This window comes from Lissotriton vulgaris, chromosome 3_2 (genome assembly GCF_964263255.1).
Source record: "Lissotriton vulgaris chromosome 3_2, aLisVul1.2, whole genome shotgun sequence".
Classification (NCBI taxonomy): Eukaryota; Metazoa; Chordata; class Amphibia; order Caudata; family Salamandridae; genus Lissotriton; species Lissotriton vulgaris.
This window is the reverse complement of record NC_141690.1, coordinates 48,926,236-48,946,141: the sequence shown is the minus strand read 5'-3', so window position 1 is coordinate 48,946,141 and position 19,906 is coordinate 48,926,236.

Sequence of the window (19,906 nt, the reverse complement as noted above, 5' to 3'; positions counted from 1 at the left end):
ACGATATCTGTTTTGCCTGTTAAACCATGGGGGTTCGTTCCTGTGGTTTGTATGATCCAACGGGGTGAGCGGGTCATGCTGCCATAAGGTTTCCCTAGCTTGGTGATATGCCGTTTGCTCAGGCAGCCCCCCCTGTCCATAGGTTAGCTGTGATTGTTTTACATTGTGAGTGGGATTATTGGAGGGATAAAAGTAGCTCAGATCCATTGTGCGGATCAGGCTATTGGTCGTGCCACTTTTCCAGCTGTTCACAAAACTAGCTGCACGGCTATCGCCGAAGGTAACCACAATGCAATCACCCTCAGTTGATTTAAATCTGGTGCCCACCCAGTCTACTCTTTTCACATGTGAGATATGGCCAATTATATGTTGTGGAATCGGTCTGTGATTTGTAAGCCAGTGGCTGACCTTATTTTTTAGTTCCGCATGAGATTCTGTTTTCTCGTCCGGTAATTTAGGTACCCCAATCATGACACTGGTATAAGGGCTGGATTCAGGTGAAAGATTTATGTGGGTTGGTCTTTTGACTGCCACTGGTTTTGGCAATTTGTCCCCTGTTAGCGTTATAGGTATACTCAAATGTGTAGTTTTAGTTTGGCTCGGTAGTTCTGGGTGGGTTGGTACTAGTTTGACTGGGGAACTTTCAGTGGCCCATTCACTTTCCTCAGTTTCATTTTCAGGTGGAGTTTGGGCATTGGTCAGGGTAGTGGCGGCTGTGGGGGAAGGGTTAGCCACCGTGTCTAGATTTACTCTCGGCTTAGAGTGAGGAGTTTTATCCTGACAGGCTGGCAGAGTGTGGTTATTTGCAGTGTTATGATTAGTTTGGTTTGTCCTTACAGCTTTGTTACTAGTTGAGGCAAGTGAACTGCGGGCTGGTACAAAGGTGGAAGTGTTTTTTGGTGCATTCAATATTTTGAGTAAGGTGGTGGATGCATCATTTTGAGCCCTTTCGAATTTCCCTAGAGCCTTCTCGATGTTAATGACTCTCTCACTGATGGGCTTCAGGAGGGTCTTGATTAGGACTTCTAGTTGACCCAGAAGCGGCTCATTGCTTGTTTGTGTGTTGGCTAACTGATCTGAGGGGGCTATAGTCATGACTGTAGGACCTATCTGCTGCTTGCTCAAGGGCGGCCCTAGCTCCTGACTAATTGTGGGTGGGCAAAAATTTACTGCTTTAGGTGTAGGGTTAGCCAGTCTGAAAGTGGACCAAATGTCTTTAACTGGATGGTGTTTTTTGGCCTTTAAGCGAGAGGTTTTTTTAACTAAAGATGTTTTTTTGATTCGAGAACCACGGGTCCTATTTGTATTTTTTGACCCTAGTCTCCTAGCCGGGGAGGGTTCTATTCCTGTAGGAGCTATAGATGTTAAGTCTGCCAGGGTTAAAGACCCGGGGTCTAAATGGTCTGAAGACGGTAGGCATATATTAGTACCGTTTTTGCTAGGCACCATAAGACTGTTGTCCCTACTGCTACCTGGGGAGGGAATGGACAGGACAGATGGGGTGTTGTCTCTTGTTTGGGGACTTGGGAGCCCTGTGAAGGACAGCATTAAGATTGATTCTTGGGAATTCATTGTAGTGTCTTTTGAATTAACGTTTTCGGTAGTGTGTAGGGAAAGGTCCGGAAAACACAGGTCTGGCGTTAGCGATAGTCGTCTTTCAGTATCCTGGATAGCATCAGCCACCACACTAATTGTTTTCTGTAACATTAAGTCAATAGCAGTTATTGTAGGAAGAGGTGTTTTGGGTGCACTTGTTGTTCTTGTTACAGATCTCGTGGCCACGGGGGTCTTTCTGGTTTTGGACATCTTCACGTTGTTATCCGAGGTGTGACAGTAATGGGGAGCTCCCTTTTAATGCGCTGCAGGTAGAGAGCAAGGCGTATTAGGATGCCTTGGCACAGATGAAAGGGGGATGGCCCGTCCCGTCCTCCTCGTTCCTCTGAGGGCCACAGAGGGCCCGCCCTTTGCCCGGGCTTAGCCCGGCGCTGCCCCGCGCGCTCCCGCGACGCGGGAGATGAAGGCTGCTTTTAAGCACCTCCTGGTGCGCTCCGCCTCGACGCGACTTCCGGTCGCGGAGGCCGCTGGGAAATGTAGTCTTTCCCTCTCCCCCACTCAGCGGCAGCGCGGTTGTTGTGAGGCTGCGGCGGGGGGAGGAGCTACTCGGCGGTGGAGCTGCAGCGAGGTCGACGGCAATGGCGCTCTTGCGAGGATTCTGCTGGCTGGAATGGCGACGTTACTCCCAGTAAGTTGCTGGCGTTTAGAATGTTCACCCACTCCTCTGATGCTGAAGGCTGCTTTTAAGCGCCTCCTGGTGCGCTCCGCCTCGATGCGACTTCCGGTCGCGGAGGCCGCTGGGAAATGTAGTCTTTCCCTCTCCCCCACTCAGCGGCAGCGCGGTTGTTGTGAGGCTGCGGCGGGGGGAGGAGCTACTCGGCGGTGGAGTTGCAGCGAGGTCGATGGCAATGGCGCTCTTGCGAGGATTCTGCTGGCTGGAATGGCGACGTTACTCCCAGTAAGTTGCTGGCGTTTAGAATGTTCACCCACTCCTCTGATGCTGAAGGCTGCTTTTAAGCGCCTCCTGGCGCGCTCCGCCTCGACGCGACTTCCGGTCGCGGAGGCCGCTGGGAAATGTAGTCTTTCCCTCTCCCCCACTCAGCGGCAGCGCGGTTGTTGTGAGGCTGCGGCGGGGGGAGGAGCTACTCGGCGGTGGAGCTGCAGCGAGGTCGACGGCAATGGCGCTCTTGCGAGGATTCTGCTGGCTGGAATGGCGACGTTACTCCCAGTAAGTTGCTGGCGTTTAGAATGTTCACATTTACAAAAACATTAAATTGTTACATTTTATACATGAAATTACATAAATGACATACACAGGTTATACATAATTATATTCTTTTGAATCTGTCAATTAAAAAAGGAAACTGTACAAAACAGCTAAGTCCTATATTTAAAGCAATCAATTACTCTGTTGATAAAGAGAGAGATATAAGGGCCTCTGTTATAAATCAAGAAATAACGCCTAATAACTAAAACAGATTGATTATAGGGCAGCAGAATTAGATGTTTGAGATCGCAAAAAGGTTACTGTACAGATTTCATTAACAGATCAGATATAAATAAAGTGAGAATAGTAGAGCAATCGATATGATTGAGATGGTAGAGAAAAAGATTTGTCAATTTGGTCATATATTTTCCTATGTGGGATAAACTAGGCCTGTGCCTCTGGCATCTCATGAGGATTTCGTGGGGTCATAGTAGTCTTGGCCTTTTTCTGGGTTAATTGAAATGTTTATGTTATTGCTTACATGGTATCCTAAACCTTTTTTTGCTAATAATCAATCTGTTTTAGTTATTAGGCGTTATTTCTTGATTTATAACAGAGGCCCCTATATCTCTCTCCTTATCAACAGAGTAATTGATTGCTTTAAATATAGGACTTAGCTGTTTTGTACAGTTTCCTTTTTTAATTGACAGATTCAAAAGAATATAATTATGTATAACCTGTGTATGTCATTTATGTAATTTCATGTATAAAATGTAACAATTTAACTTTTTTGTAAATTAATAGTAATTTTTAATCTGTATACTAAATTACCCTTTTTTTGATTCACAGAAAATTGTATTTTGTCTTGAGAAAGGCGCTGGCCGCCGAAACGCGTCGACACAAAATTCTTGCCTCATTGTAAAAAATTCATTTTTGTTATTCAATTTTATTTATGTGCATTTTTTATAAACGGAGAAAACGTTTTAAATTTATGTATGTTCTTTTTACGTTATATATGTGATTCCCTTGTTTTATGAATTATATAATAAACTGTTTAATAACAATTAGTACGTTTTTGGAAACTGTTCAGTCCTAGTCTCTGTCCTGTCACCATCGTGTGGGCAATCTACTATTTCCGCTTAATGGATTAGATGCCAGCAACATCCAGCTATCATTCTTAACCACTGAACAGGATATGCCTTTTAAAAGATAGAATCATTGTATTTACGTATGCTCTTTGTACGCTACACATCCCTGTGACAAGTTTAGGATTACCTACCCTTCACCTACAGTTTTTTCAATGTACCTAATCTATGCAAGGGTTGTACCCAGAGAAGTATCACTAGGGTATGATGCGTTCATTGTGTTTAAGTCATGCAACTTTATTTATTCACAATACTATGTTTAGTATGTTTACGACCTTTTTTGGAAAATTTCACCCTGCATAAGCTTCATAGGTCTTGTTATAATCCTGGAACACTATGTTTCCTAATCATAGTTAGGGCTTCGATGCAATTACTCTCACGCTTTAATCGTACCATCAATGCAATAAGTACAATTGAATATGTAAATGCATGTTGAGATTCCTGGTTCCTATCCTGAGAGGCAGGGGCTTCACCCAGGTAGGATATATGATGTTAGCACGCATACTTTTAGCACGCATACCATTACCACGCAATTTTTACAATGCAGGACCCTTTACAACGAAAACCTTTACAACGCATTACACTACAACGCAGATACTATTACAACGCATACCATTACAACGTAAGTATAAGTAAGTATATAATATTTTTTAATAAAGTAATTAATAATTATTTAAATATTTTAAGTAATTATATTAATTTTAAATTAAGAGTTTGTAAATATATGTTAAAAATACCCCTGTACCCCAAAACCCAAACCCAGCCCTGAAACCTAAAAATACTACTGTACCCCGAAACCCAAACCCAGCCCTGAAACCTAAAAATACCCCTGTACCCCAAAACCCAAACCCAACCCTGAAACCTAAAAAGACCCCTGTACCCCAAAACCCAAACCCAACCATGAAACCTAAAAAGACCCCTGTACCCCAAAACCCAAACCCAGCCCTGAAACCTAAAAATACCCCTTTACCCCAAAACCCAAACCCAACCCTGAAACCTAAAAATACCCCTGTACCCCAAAACCCAAACCCAGCCCTGAAACCTAAAAATACCCCAGTACCCCAAAACCCAAACCCAACCCTGAAACCTAAAAATACCCCTGTACCCCAAAACCCAAATGCAACAAATACCCCTGTACCCCAAAACCCAAACCCAACCCTGAAACCCAAAAATACCCCTGTACCCCAAAACCCAAACCCAGCCCTGAAACCTAAAAATACCCCTGTACCCCAAAACCCATACCCAACCCTGAAACCTAAAAATACCCCTGTACCCCAAAACCCAAACCCAGCCCTGAAACCTAAAAATATCCCTGTACCCCAAAACCCAAACCCAGCCCTGAAACCTAAAAATACCCCTGTACCCCAAAACCCAAACCCAACCCTGAAACCTAAAAATACCCCTGTACCCTAATACCCAAACCCAGCCCTGAAACCTAAAAATACCCCTGTACCCCAAAACCTAAACCCAGCCCTGAAACCTAAAAATACCCCTGTACCCCAAAACCCAATCCCAACCCTGAAACCTAAAAATACCCCTATACCCCATAACCCAATACCCCTAATAAATGTATTTTAAAATAGATAAACTTACCTATACTTACGTTGTAATTGTATGCGTTGTAATAGTAGCTGTGTTGTAGTGTAATGCGTTGTAAATACATGCGTTGTAAATACCCTTGCGTTGTAATGGTTTCGTTGTAACAGTACTTCGTGGTAAAAGATGCGTGGCAAAGGTTGTATACCCCCAGGTAAGACCGGCATTGGTCTTCCTACAGTCTTTGTGTAACCCTTGGGATAATTTTAACATTGCATCCTTCTTGGTAGCTGTGGTGAGGCTAAAGAATAAGAGAAACTTAATGATGTTTTCTTCTTAAGTAAGATTGTAACGTTTACTGTAATTTTAAGGGATAAGGGGTATGTTTTAGTGTTAGGATTTTTAGTTAAGCGAATTGAAATAATGTTTGTGTATATTAAATTATTATGTCAAAACTTTTTGTAATATTGTCTATGTTTGTGCTTTGTTTTTGTACTTTTATGATTTTAACTAATCGAATAAAGGGGATTGACTGACTGACTAAATTACCCTGTGCTTAACCATCTTGTAACTTGACACAAAAGCAGTCAGGCTTAACTTAGAGGCACTGTGTTAAGTATTTATGTATCACTCAAATAGTAATAAAGTAAAAGCACAATACACACGAAATAAAATCTAGAAACAAGTTAAATTAACAAAACAATACCAGATGAACAAACATTCAATCAGTAGAACTGGAGATATGTATTTTCAAAGTTTTTGGTAAGTATTGCGCCCAAAAGCACAAAGTGCCACTAATGGTCATCTGGCTGTGTTAGACTAGGGACAGTCACAGGTTAAGGGTGATCATGATGGAATGTGGACCAGATACAAGGACCAGGTTTGTCACGCTCAAAATGTTACCTTCTCAAAGACCGGCATGAGGAGTTGCATTCGCAGTGAATGAAACCATCAGGAGCAGGGGGCATCACAGAAGGTCATAGTTGTAGTGAAAAGAGCATACCTTTTGTTCGCTTGCGGTCATTGCTGTCACATGATGATTCAGGCAGGTGTTCTGGGCAGTTGTTGTTGGAGCTTCACGTAGATGATGCAGCTCGAAGTGCAGATTTCTTGTTGCTGATCATTGTTGGCAGTTGCTATAGGGCAAAGAGTTGGGTTCACACAAGCTTTGCGTTCACGATTGTCAAGGGGAGCAGAGTCTTGGGGTAAATGGTCTAGTTTACAGTCGTGAAGAGCTGTGCACTTGATTCCAGCTGAAGGTCAAGGACCTGGGGAGACACTTCTTGGAAATCAGGGACTCACTCTAGTAGAGGCCAGCTTGGCATAGGCAAGTTGCAGCAGGTCAGCTGGGCAGTTGCATGGAGGCCTGTAGAGCTTGTTGTGTCCCTCTAGCTCAGAACAGGTGGTCAGCCTAGGAGTAGGGGAGCAAGGCCAGTCTTCCTTCTCAGAAAGCGGGGCAGATCTTAAGAAACAGAGCATTCCACTTGGGAAAGAAGTCAGGCCTCAAGCATCAGGGCTTGCTTATGGGGAACAAGGCAAGCTTCAAGGAGGTGTACAGTCCTATGATAGCTGCACAACAGCCATCTGATGAACACAGCAGTCCTGAAGCAGCAGGGTAGTCCTCTTGGGAATGAAGAAGGCCTGAAGCAGCAGGTAACCCAATGCTATCCAATTGGAGAGACAGGCCTTGCAGTAGTGAAAAGTGAAAAGCTAACAGTAGATTTTCACTACCAGGACATGTAAAACTTAAAAACATATGGCATACCTCTTAAATCCAGTGCTCCATGCCCTGTAGGCTGTTTAGGGCATTCCCTAGAGGTGATTTAAATGTTTTTAAAAGAAAGGTTTAGGCCTGGATAAAGGTTTGTTTTGCCAGGTAAAATTGTCAGCTTTAAACCAACATCACAGGATTCAATGGCAGTCATGAGACATGTTGAAAGGGCTATTTAAGTGGGTGTAGTTCTGATTATTAGTGATAGAGTGCACAGAGACCTAATGCCAACAAAAATGAAATTCAGAAAACAGGAGCAGTGTGGGCAAAACATTCGGGGGAGACCATATCAAGGATGATAGTTCTAACATGTGCAACCAGCTGAAAGTATAGAGAACTACCCACCATCAGCACTGGAGTCACTTACAAACTGGTGTTCCACCATAAAGTCTATTCCTTGTAGAGAGATGAACCAACTCAGCTGTTTGGGATTTTCACCCCTCATCAGCATTTGCCATTTGAGAGCTCTGAGCCCTTTCTAAATCTGAACGTGAGTCCCAAACAGGTAGGGTTTCAGCTTCCTCAGTGCCCAGACCACAGCAAATGATTCCTTCTCAATTACACTTGCCCTCTTTTCCTTGGAAATAATCTTTTGCTGGTGAAGGCTACATGTGGGTCTAGCCCCTCTTAATGTGAGAACATAGCCCCTATGTCATGCTCTGAGGCATCTGTCTGAACAATACATTACTTTTGAGAATACAGGGGCCTTAAGTACAGGTGCTGGACACATGGCCTTCTTCAAGGTGTCAAAGGCTTCTTAGGCTGCTTCTTAGAAGTCAGTTTAGTCAAGGAAGCATCAATGGTGCAATAGCCCTTGAAAACCCTGTTATATCCAGTGAGGCTAGGAAGGCCCTCACCTTTGGATGATTCTTGGGGGGGTTTCTCAAGCTAGACTAGTTTGGATTTTGGCTTGGAAGAGCTGCACATTGTCCCAGCTCACTAGGTGTCCCAGATACACCAGGCAGCTCTGCCCTATGTACTTGCTAGCCTTTATAGTCAGGCCTGCCTGCTATAAGGCCTGAGTCACTTCGTGGATGTGAAACAAGAGGTCTTCCCAGCTTGAACTTGAGATTTCAGTGCAATTCAAGTAGGGGGCACTGAAATCCTACATCTTAGCAAGATTTAGTGAACCACACTTTTGAAGGTGGTGGGCATTGTTTAACTCAAAGGGCCTCACCCTGAAATTTAGGATGGAGAATGCATACCTTTCTTTAGCCTCCTCTGTTAGGACAATCTACCAGTTTCCAGAAGACATTTAAAAAGCAGTTAGGAACTTGGCAGCCCCCATCTGTCTATCATCTTGGCAGCTTGAACAATAGAATGAGCATCAATCTTTACAACTGAGTTGATGCCCCGATAGCCCACACAGAATCTGAGTTCTGTTGTAGCACCCAGTGGGTCAGCCTTAGGTACCAGCACCACTGGGCTAAACCTAGGGCTATTGGAATACGTAATCACTCCCAATTCCAGCATCCTGGACTCTTCCTCCTTAATGATGAATCTCAATATGCTAGCGAGCCTGTAAATTTTGTTTTTCAAAGGCATGGGTTCCCCAGTGTCAATATCATGGGTACACAGGTGAGTGAGCCCAGAGGTCAATGAGAATAAAGAGGCAAACTGTGGCAGAAAGTTGCAACTGTCCCACTACTGCTCTGGGGTCAGTGTAGGGGAAAGGTTGACTGACCTCTTCCACCCTATCATCAGTCACAAGGATCATAGTGACATCTGACCTCTTATATCAGAGATTGAGCCAATTAACATGGGTGGCCCTTAAGGGGATCATGGGGGTCTTGAGGTCCACCGGGGAGGTGACCTCCCTGTAGGAATCTGTCTCTCTACATAGTTGTAAGACCTGGCATCTTTGGCATATTTTTTTCCTCCCTTTTTTTGCTTCCGAACTCCTGTGTTTAACTGTGTGCTGCATTTAATTTTTGCTGGTTTTAGAATTCTGGGCCCTTTACCACTACTGACCAGTTCAAACGTGCAAGTGCTCCCTGTGAAAATGGTTTTTGCAATGGGTTATTCATGATTGACATATTTAGTAACTGCACTGTGTGTGCCCTCGGCCTGTAAATCAAATGCTACTAGTTAGCCTGCAGCAGCTACCCACTTGGGTATCTCTTTAACCATATTTGTGTGCAGTTTTGAACTGCCCTGTCGACTTGGCAAGTGCACCCACTTGTCCACTTGTCAGGCCCAAACGTTCCCTTTTAATACCTGTAAGGTACCCTTGAGGGAGACCCAAGGAAGCCCCCTAGGCAGAGTGCACTGTGTTTAAAAGGTAGGACATGTACTGGTGTGTTTTACATGTCTTGATAGTGAACTACATCTAATTTCATTTTTTTCACTATTGCAAGGGCTATCTCACACCATAGGTTATCATTAGAACTACCCTGTAACCTCTTACAAGTGTAACTTTCAATTAGGAAGAGATAGAGACACCTGAATAGGGTTGTGCCTGTCCTCACACACAGTTGTCTTCAGCCTCATGTAGTGTGTCTGGAGTCACGTCAAGGAAAGTAAGGGTCTTGTGCACAACAAATTATTTTCTTTGAAGTTTGCCAGCTTCATACAAACAAACTAGTACAAATACTGGAGCTGTGACATCATAACTTCAGAACACTTCGGGACTAAGAGGACATTCTGCCATGAAGAAGAGCTTGAGAAGCTGTCAGGAGGGTATACCACTTTGCTGTGTGCTATGCTGTGTTTGCCTGTTGCTTGCTGCTTCGGTCGTGGGTAGTGAAAGGACTGGACTTTGCTTTCTACATCCTGTTTGTTAAGGTTGCCCAAGGGTTTGTATGTGCTTGCCTCCTGTTAAAAATTGTCAGGGCCATCGAAGACTTCACATGCAGCCCCTGAACTCCTCTGCTGGGAGGTCTGACCTGCCAAGTAGTGCCAATTACAATTCTGGGCCCTTGGAGACGGCTTTTGCTGCAAAGAACCAAGAAAATCCATCCATAGACCACCAGCACCTGCTTACAAAAGCATTAAAAAAGAGCTTTTTAAGTGAAGCATGATTATTGTCAGGTTCAGCAGAAAGAACCTCAGGAGGCACACAGTAGCCAAGGTGAACAGATGTTGAAACACATGAAGATCTCACCATTTCAGCAGCACGAGCTAAGTCAGCCTGAGGTATCCTGTGAGAATGAATGGATGATAAATATTTCCACAAATATATACTACACTGCTTCTTTCTACTTTCTCAGCTGAACTTCTTTTTGCAAAGTTTAAACTATTTTGCAGTCTAGCCTCATTTACATGAAGTGTGAAACTGAATATTCTTTGGCAGGCTCAAGTGGCTGCAAGAGAGAAAGTCAAGAAGGTCTAACGACAGCAAAATACAATAGAAAAATGAAGGAAGAAGGATGCAGTGTTTTGTGCTACTCATCAGAGTCACCGCAAATCAATTTAAACAAGTAAAGTTTATTTTTTTAAAGGTGTTGTAGTTTTGTAATGGTTTTGTAATAAAAACAGTTTATATTTACTCCTGATGTATTTGCTTAGTAGTTGTTATATATTTCAATATTTTTATAGCATTCCAATGTTGACTAAAACATAGCAGTTCCATCTCCAGAGACTGTAAATGTGCTGCTTCATGTATATGTATCTATACTGCACTGTGCACATATTTTTGGTTGCAGAGACTTGTTAATGGAGTACTCAATTATTTTATTATCCAACTATGGGGACCTATCATACAACAGTGAGGTGTCAGTAGAAAGATCAGTCCTTGTCTGCACTGCAGTATAGAGCCCTCATACACAAGGGAGGTCTTGGCACAGAGACAAGCGCACTGGGATCAGCTGTTTCAGATATGATAGTATAGAGGGCAGTTCTTTTTGAACATGTTACCATACATGTAGTAATTCTGGAGAGAAGTTTCAGTAAACAATTGGGTCCCTGTGCACACATTAGTATGTCTGCCTCTCACCTTGGGGAGAGGTCTGGGGGAGAGATGAGTGTGACACCCACATTCAGCTATCCACACCAATCACACTATATGCAATTCTCAGCAGAATGGATACTCAACTTCTACACCTGTGAGAAACTGGGTGTTTGTTGCATTAACCTCGCCACACTTTTTGCCTAGTTTTTGATGCAACTTTGACTGAGGTGAACTGTGTCCCAGCTAACCTGGTTCTCAGTGCCTGTCTTCTTTTCCAAACAATAGACCACAATGTAGCCTAATTCAGAACCCCCTTTAAATCCCTAGTATTTGGAACTCTGGCTCCTAGAGCATTGGGACTGAAGAGGGTCCACTAGGGCTGCAGCACAAATTGTGCCAACCTAGGAACCCCTCACCAAGACCATGCAAACTGCCATTGCAGGCTGCTTATCTTGGAGCAGAGAAAACTGAATAGTCGACATGGCACACAGCCCTGTGTGCCATGCCCACATACACTACATGAGGTACAGTTAATTCACCCCTCCTGCAGGCCTTTCAGCCCTAAGGCAGCATGCACATTTCCCATGAGTGAAGATATCTACATGAGAAGAAATTACCCTATAAGGTAAGGTAAGGTAAAGATTTATTGCACAGTTAATAAAAACTCACAATTATTAAAACAAGCAAATTTATAAGACAATCTCTAACTAAAGTGTTTGTAATTAAAATAGCAGGTGAGTTCTCCTTGATAGCTAATAAAACACATGTGGGTATGTTGCTGTCCATTGGGGCGACTGGATGCTAACAGTTTTTTGTTTTACACAGTGCTTCCAGTTGGCCAAGCAGCTGATTCTTTTAGTCTATTAGCCACAATGTCAAAGAATGTTGTTGTTCTACAGTTTAACTGGGTTTCACCAGGGTTAAAGCAGAGCATCACAGCCTGCCTGCAGCTAGTTATTCCCTTCTGAATCCATAGGGGCCGGAGCAGTTAGCGTCTTATGTATCAAGTCCATTCTTGGATATTGTAAGTACACAGGGAAGCCATAGAGAGCAGATGGGCTGAATACTTGTCGTTATGAGAGTCTTAGCACCATAATGGCTTTACTGTGTCCTAAGATGTTTGGTACCAAACATCTTGTCCTAATAAATCCTCACTGATGTCATTGTTGTATTTCTAGATAAATGCACACAGAAGACACTTAAGAGTGTTCCCTGAAAACCTACCAAGCACTGATGTGGCCTTTGGCTTGTCATAGCCAGCGTGCCAACACCTGACATATTTCTGACCTTATGAGGTACAGGCCCACACTTTCAGAGGCTCGAAACAAAGCCTGCTCTGGGCAGAGGTGCATCTGACCTCCACCAGGCCCGAATAGTCTTCCAGAGCACAAATCTTCAAAGGAAGTGAAGCTTTTTAAGAGCTACCCAGGCTGCCTCAGATAGTTGGGCATGCCTGCCCCTGTCCTGCTCCACATTTGGTGGTAGGACATGCAGGAAAATTAGTTAGATGAAGAGGAGTGTCCAAATTCAGCCAGCACCACACCTACGGTGTAGCAGGTGATGTAGACACTATCTGGAGATGGTGGGAAAATGACCTATCAGGGCTAGGCTTGTGCCCCAAAATGTAGGTAGCCCACCGGCTACTACCTCTCTCTCCCTTTAACACCCTTAAATTTAGCATTTAGGTGGTATCCCTGGACCTTTAAGCTTAGATTTGAAGGACCCAGAGACGAAACAGGCTAAGAAGAGGTGCTGCTCACGAACTGAAGCCCCTACTGCAGAGAAATTGGCACCAAACCCTGCCTGCTGCCTGAAGGACTCAACAATCATGATGTGCTGCCTCACCTTGCCACTGTGAGGACTCCAAGAACAGCGATACACCCTTAGTCGTCAACACATTGTTAAAGACACTCCCTTGGTGCAGAGGCTCTGCTTCAATATGACAGCAGGCCCCAAACTGCAATCCTCCAGTCACACCGACTTGCTGCTCCCCGGCGATTCCAACACAGCACCCAGAGCAAAAGTGGTAATGCAGCTCTGAAGGGTAGGGGGTGAGCGGAGCTCGCCATGTTTTACTCTGTGGAATGCCACAGAGTCAGCAGGAAAGTCCACTGAATTCCTCATAGTTGCGTGAGTGGGCTGAATATATTGCTTGGCCACCACAACCAATAAACTCTGTAGCACCATAGTGCAGGATACGCATGCTTGAGCAGATATTGACTGGCAGAAGCTGCCCCTGCCGCAAGGAGTTGGCTCTGCCAGCTGCAACTGATGGTGACACTGCACTGAGTGCTGGGGGGACTGACACTGTTCCCATCAGCCCAGCCCAGGATCGCTCTTCAGAGGGCCCTGTTTGTCTCTGAAGAGCAGAGTTGTTGTCAGCCTTGCCTCTCTCCACAGCTTGGCTGACCCGAAGTCTGTGTCCTTCTGGGTCTTTTATACAACAATGTGCAGCATTGCAGTGCATCAGGGCACTTTATTAGTAACAGATAGTCAGGGCACAAGTCCTAAAAAAAAGAAGTGGGGGGACTCTCCAAGGTAGGCGTGGTCAAAGGAAGTGACATCACGACAGGAAGTGACATCACAACAGGAAGTGACATCACGACAGGAAGTGACATCACGACAGGAAGTGCCATCACGACAGGAAGTGACATCACGACAGGAAGTGACATCACATGTAAGGCAGAGCTATCATTTGTATATATTGCAAGATTTAACAATTGAAGCTGCTTGGTACTTAAGCCTGTGACTTAAGGTCCCTGTATGGAGGAATTAGCAGTTTACAGATAAATACAGACAGAAAACAATGTGTTTACTGTCTACTGTCTACATTTATTTGGTCATCTCCCGAATAGGCAGATTGCATAATGAGCCTCGGGAATAGAACTGCACAGTTTTTAACACTGCCCTCTGTTGTGCACAAGTCCAATAAGAGCCTAGTTGTCTCAGCCCCTCCAGGTGACTTCCTCTGGCCTAGGAGATGTCATGGGTGTAGCCTGTAGTATGGTCATACCAAAACAAGCCAGTTGTGGCGCATAGATGCAACCCAGATTTTCAGGGAAATCTCAGCGTTTCCTTTTTAGGTCTGTCTTTCTATGAACATACCTGTGCTGCACTTCATTTAAGCATTGAGGTGTCCCACTAGCTTTGCGTTCTGCTAAAGGTTTCAAAGCTCTACCCGGGGCCGGTTCTAGGATTTGCGAGGCCCTGGGCTGAAAGGGCACGTGCGAGGCCCCCTCTAATTTACATAAGTGGCCCCTTGCAAGGAAACCCTTCACAGACACTGTGGGGGCCCCATTGTCCAGCATTTTGGCGCCTCCACAGTTTTAACTTTTACTCCACAAGCATTTCTCACACCTTCATAGGTGTGAGAATTGATTGTGGTCTAAAAGTTAAAACTGCAATAAGACTACTTGCACGAGAAAGGCAAACTTTTAGCATGATCCCTCAGAGGATGCATGAAGTATGTTTCTTAAGCTGTGGGTTTCCGGCGACCAGTTCACTTATACAGCACGTCTTTAGCGCCACAAAACAAAAGGGAAAACATGTTTCTTTGTGTCTCGAACCATGACACTTCACTTTCCTTTTCTCACAAAAAAATACTTCACCTGGTCTTTGTGATTAATGCAAACATTATCTGTCCATGGTGTACACAACTAAGAGATTGTACGACAGGACCACCCAGGCCTTTAAGGTTGTCACATTAAGGATGTAACAAGAGACTGGCTAACCTGGCCCTACTCAAAGCAAAGTGCATCCCCACTTGAAGTCCGAAGTTCCACCTTCCCTGGCTTCATGGAACTAGGACGTTCTCAGGTGGGCTGGCACCAAGAGCCATGTGCTGCATTGAGAATAGGCCATGGGACTCTGCAAGCACCCCTTAGCAGAGAATTGACACTCACTTCAGAAAGACCTAAAAACAACTCTATCTGAGAGATCTCTCCCAAGAAGAACGCGCTATGCACCACATAAGATCAATGCACCTATCTATTTGTATCTCCAAGATCTGAGACAGTTACCCTATTGCTTGACAGCGGTGACCTATGTTCCCACGTCGCCCTGTTCGCCTCACTGTCTTAATAATGTTTAGCTCTTTCTACCTTGTGATTGCACCCCTCCCCTCCTCCCCCCTCCGTCCCCGCCAAGTTCAACATTCAAACTGTTTATTTTCAGAGCAACAGAGTAGTTCCTGATTGGGACGAGTTAAAGGCCATAATGTTAATCGCTTCGTACATGTTATTAGCATAACTTAGTTCCACACTCGATCTACGAGCAGGCAGCAGCTGAGGCCGGGAGTGGAGTCTCGAGCAGGGAAGTCTGGAGTGGGAGGCGGAGGCAGGTCAGGCAGCAGGCAAGGATGGACGCGGTTTTGATGGAAAAGGGTGGACGGCGTTTTGATTGAGCAGGGTGGACGGCGTCCACCCTGGAAAACCCTTGAAAATAAGTGGGGGGATGCCATCCACCCGCGTGGTACCCCGACTCGTGCCCTGGTTCTCACTATCAAGAGAGCAGGAATTTGGTGCCAGATGTCAAAGCCAGAAAGCCATGATTGCCAAAGAGGGGCCAGACGGAGCAGCAAGGCCATGTTTGAAAAGGGATAGACCCCTGCCAGCTTCTTGATTGGACTGGAAACACACCCCCATAAGTAGCTGAGATAGTGCTGGGGACCCTTCCTCTACCGACTCTGGGTGCCTTGTCATTGACTCGTGCGATGCACTGATGTGTGCTTTGACATCCACATTTGAGCAATTATACTGTGCTGACTGAGGAATGCGCAGTATGTCTGCTCAATAAATGGTTTGTTCCTTTGGGAAGGGTTTGGTTGACCTATGCCCCTCAGACATGCACAGTCCAGGCACTTACCTACAGAGTGTATGTTTTTAAGCAGCAATATGTAGCTAGATTGTGTTTTTGTACAGTACTCTAAGCTCCGTAGGTAGATCGTGCCTCGGCCTCCATCCTCCTCTTGCCATCAGGACCCTGGAGAGTACTTGGAGAAGGCTGACCCACACAGTTTTGGGATGAGATATGTATGTGATATGCAAATCTTTTGCAGAGAGATGCCTCCTCTTTCTCTGAGGGTGGGAGACAAATAAATGAAACTGCAGTGGGAGATCTGCAACATGTCCTTGTCCTCTTCATAGAACACAATGGTCCTGTTGCAACAAGGTTGGTATGAGATAATTCGAAATCTCTGAGTCTCAGACTTGAAGTGAGACAAGTCAGTGAGAAATGTGGGGGAATGGCTGAGCAGGATCAAGCAATCAGGGGAATTGTAAGTGTGCTACTCACCTGTGAGGGTCTCAAGGCGCTGGTGGGGGGAAGGTTGAGGGGGGGTGCAATCTGTCTAACCGAAGAGAGGATTCTATATAAGCCTCTGTAGGATGTGATTATATACATTGGTTTTATATATTACGGTAGTTGAGATTTATACTGCAAAATGTGTCATATGTTTCTTCTGCCCTATTAAGAGTATATGTATGGATTTAGAATTTCTACAGGAGTGTACATACTCTGTAAAAGGGATGAGTTGGGCATCTGCCAACACAGGAAATGTCCTGCATCCGCCAAACCCCTTATAACATCCTAAGAGCAAAAATGACTACATTGCAGGCGGACCCACTACACAAGGACATGGCTACCAATGGTGCAGCAGGTGTAGTGACAATGGGGCTCAACGCTGTGAAGGAAACACTCCACATAATTATTATTATTTCTATGTTGGCATTAGGGTCCAGGCACCCTTGCTGGGCCACGACAACCATATCTGATGTCCAACTATTTCATTTAGCAACCTAGTACAGGTCAGAGTTGGAGCCTTGGTTCTCTATACTCCTTGGACATACGTACCCGGTTCTAAACGTTGTCACTCGAATAATGCAAATCTGCTGCTGCACATTTTCCACATAATTTCTGATTTACTGCATTGGTCACACAATCCGTCATCTGTTTAATAATCTGCAGACTTGAACAAAGAAAATGCGTCTAGCCGGGCAGTGGAAGGCCCTATGCAGATGTTGGCTGGTCGCCTTTCAGTTGCTTATTACTGTATTTAAATGGTACACTTGTACTAATTGTGTTAAACATTTGCACTAACAGTGTTAAAATGTAAAAAAAATTGCAAAATTATGAAATAACAGCATCACAAAATGTGCCACATTACCTTACATGATGTGCTTTTCTTGCAAATTGTTTTAGTCAAAAAAGTGTGGTTGACAATTGAAAACCCGCTGTCCCTGGATGACTCTTTATAAAGTGCGTCACACAAGTCCAGAAAGGTTTACACACGCATCTCACAAAATATGCAGTGTAATCAACTATGTTTGAAAGATCTAATTTTTTTACGTTCATAAGTGAGTAGGCCTTGTAGCCCAGTTTTGCTCTGACTTCTGGCTCTTGTATCGCTGTTTTTATAATTAAATAAACAAGACTGCAAGGACCACAATGCAACAGAAGATCCTGGACTGAATAAACTACTCACGCACAGACCTTGAAAACTTCAGAACTCATGCTGTTTAAGGGCGCATGAAGGTTTTAAGAATAGGCTTCTGCAACAGCAAAGTAAATACAAATATACAAAGAATCTCAAAATGACAATACATTGTTTATTTCCTAAAATGCCACCTGTTGATTTCCCAGCAGTGGTTTAAATGGTGCACTCCTTGTTTAACTTGCTCCCTGCATTTGAGCAGCTCTGGCATAAGCCGCCTATAGATTGCCCTGAACCCTCTCTTTCTTTCCACCTCCTGTTTGAAGTGCATGTTTAACAACTACTTGAACCCCTGTATTTCTTCCCAACCAGTTCAATATTCTGCATAGCGTCCACCGGCCCCTGCTGCGTGCAGAAGGAGATTCTACAATCGCTGTGTTGATATCTCCTTTGAGACAGTGTCAGTTTGTTTACACGGGCGAGGTGTTAAAAACGTAGCACTCTCACAGACAGTTTTATATTGATCTTGTCTGTGCAGTTTGGGTTCATCCTAGTGCTTTCATTGGACTACAGTGCGAGAGTATGGCAGGAGGCATGGTGTCTTTAACCCTCCCCCTCCCGCTACCAGTCCAGGGGGCGCCGGTCCTACCGCAGTTCGGAGGGGCTGGTCTGACTGGTGTTATTCACCAGTCTTTGAAGGTAGCCTGGAGGTGTGACCTTTGCTTGGTGCATTTCCAGCCTGCCTTTCACACCTCATTTAGGTTGATGAAGGGGATGGCAGGAGCCTGCCGCCCATCAGACTGGCACCGGCGCCATGGAGAGCTGGGCCACCCTTTGTCTGAACTGACACCTGAGGGGCTATTGATGCTGGCTGATGGGAGCACAGTAAGGTGTAAGGGAGTGGGGGCGACATACCGACTCAAAGTAATTTACAAACGAGGGAGGCGACTGTCTGCCGGGGGCGCGGAGGGGGGCTCATGGCCGGGAGAGGAGTCTCGAGTCTCGAGCAGGGAAGTCTGGAGTGGGAGGCGGAGGCAGGTCAGGCAGCAGGCAAGGATGGACGCGGTTTTGATGGAAAAGGGTGGACGGCGTTTTGATTGAGCAGGGTGGACGGCGTCCACCCTGGAAAACCCTCGAAAATAAGTGGGATGGATGCCGTCCACCCGCGTGGTACCCCGACTCGTGCCCTGCAGATAGTAAGCTCATGTGACCCAGAGTAGAGAATGTTTTCACCCTCGCTCTTGGAGGGTGCACTGCCCCGGCATCTGCATTCTAAAATATGCATGTGCAGGTGTCACAGTGCAGTGTCCACCCAACCCCTCCCCCCCCACACACACACACGTACCATTGCCTATGCCTGTATCTGGTGACTTCACCCATGCTCGAAATACACAGACAAGCATAGGCACCTACAAAATACATTTTAAATAGTCTAAAATTAAACGTTTGAGAGATAACTAGATTTGCATTAGTGAAATACAACACCTACCTCCTTTGCTATGGGTACCCTCCATCATAAATAAACTGGGGATTAGTGCCACGATTTACGGAAGGCATTAAACAAATAGAGAAATATGCCCTGCACTGCTGTATGTGCACCAGTAAACATGCGCTTCGCTTTTCCATTCCAGGACTCGGTCAAACAATGTTTCTCTTTTAAATTAGGAATACGTTTCTTTTGGAGTGAACGTTTGTTTGAAAACCAATAAAATTATTTATTTAGCATGAACTGCACTAATAGATACCAGGACATAGATTTGTGTTTTGGACTGTTTGGCATTCAGGACTTGGGATATTTATAAAAAATACAGTTATTAAATTAAAGCAAAGTCCAAATGTACTTTTCTTTAGTTGAACAGCCCAGCAGGCAGAGGAAGCCTGTTTTGTCCATCCAGGTTATTGTCTCCATGTGGCTAAGCCCCAGCTGCCTTGGGATTTCTTTGAATGGCTAGTGCATTCTTCTGAGGTCATCCGTACTGACCCCCACAGGCAAAGACAACATGCAGGGGTCCCCAGAAGAGCCCGTACGATGAGCCACGTTCCAATTGGGCCGCCACGGGATTCCAAGTTTTGGGTCTCGGCAAGACAGAGCCGCACTAAGCATGCCATGTTTTTATTGCCATGAATTGTGTTTGAGGCGAACTTCTGTGGCGACATTATCTTCCGGGGCTGTCGGCTCAGCTGACGTAATGTTCCAAACTTGGAACCAGAGAGAGAAGGCGGGTGGAAGATCAAGGGAAAGGCGCATATGCAATGTCCTCTCCAGCCACTTGGCCTTTTGGGTAATGTAGTATAAAGGTTGGCCATTTAGGCTGACTGGTGCACATGTTGGTAAACTCTGCTGTGCCATGGTTGGCTGAATTGTTTTGCCATA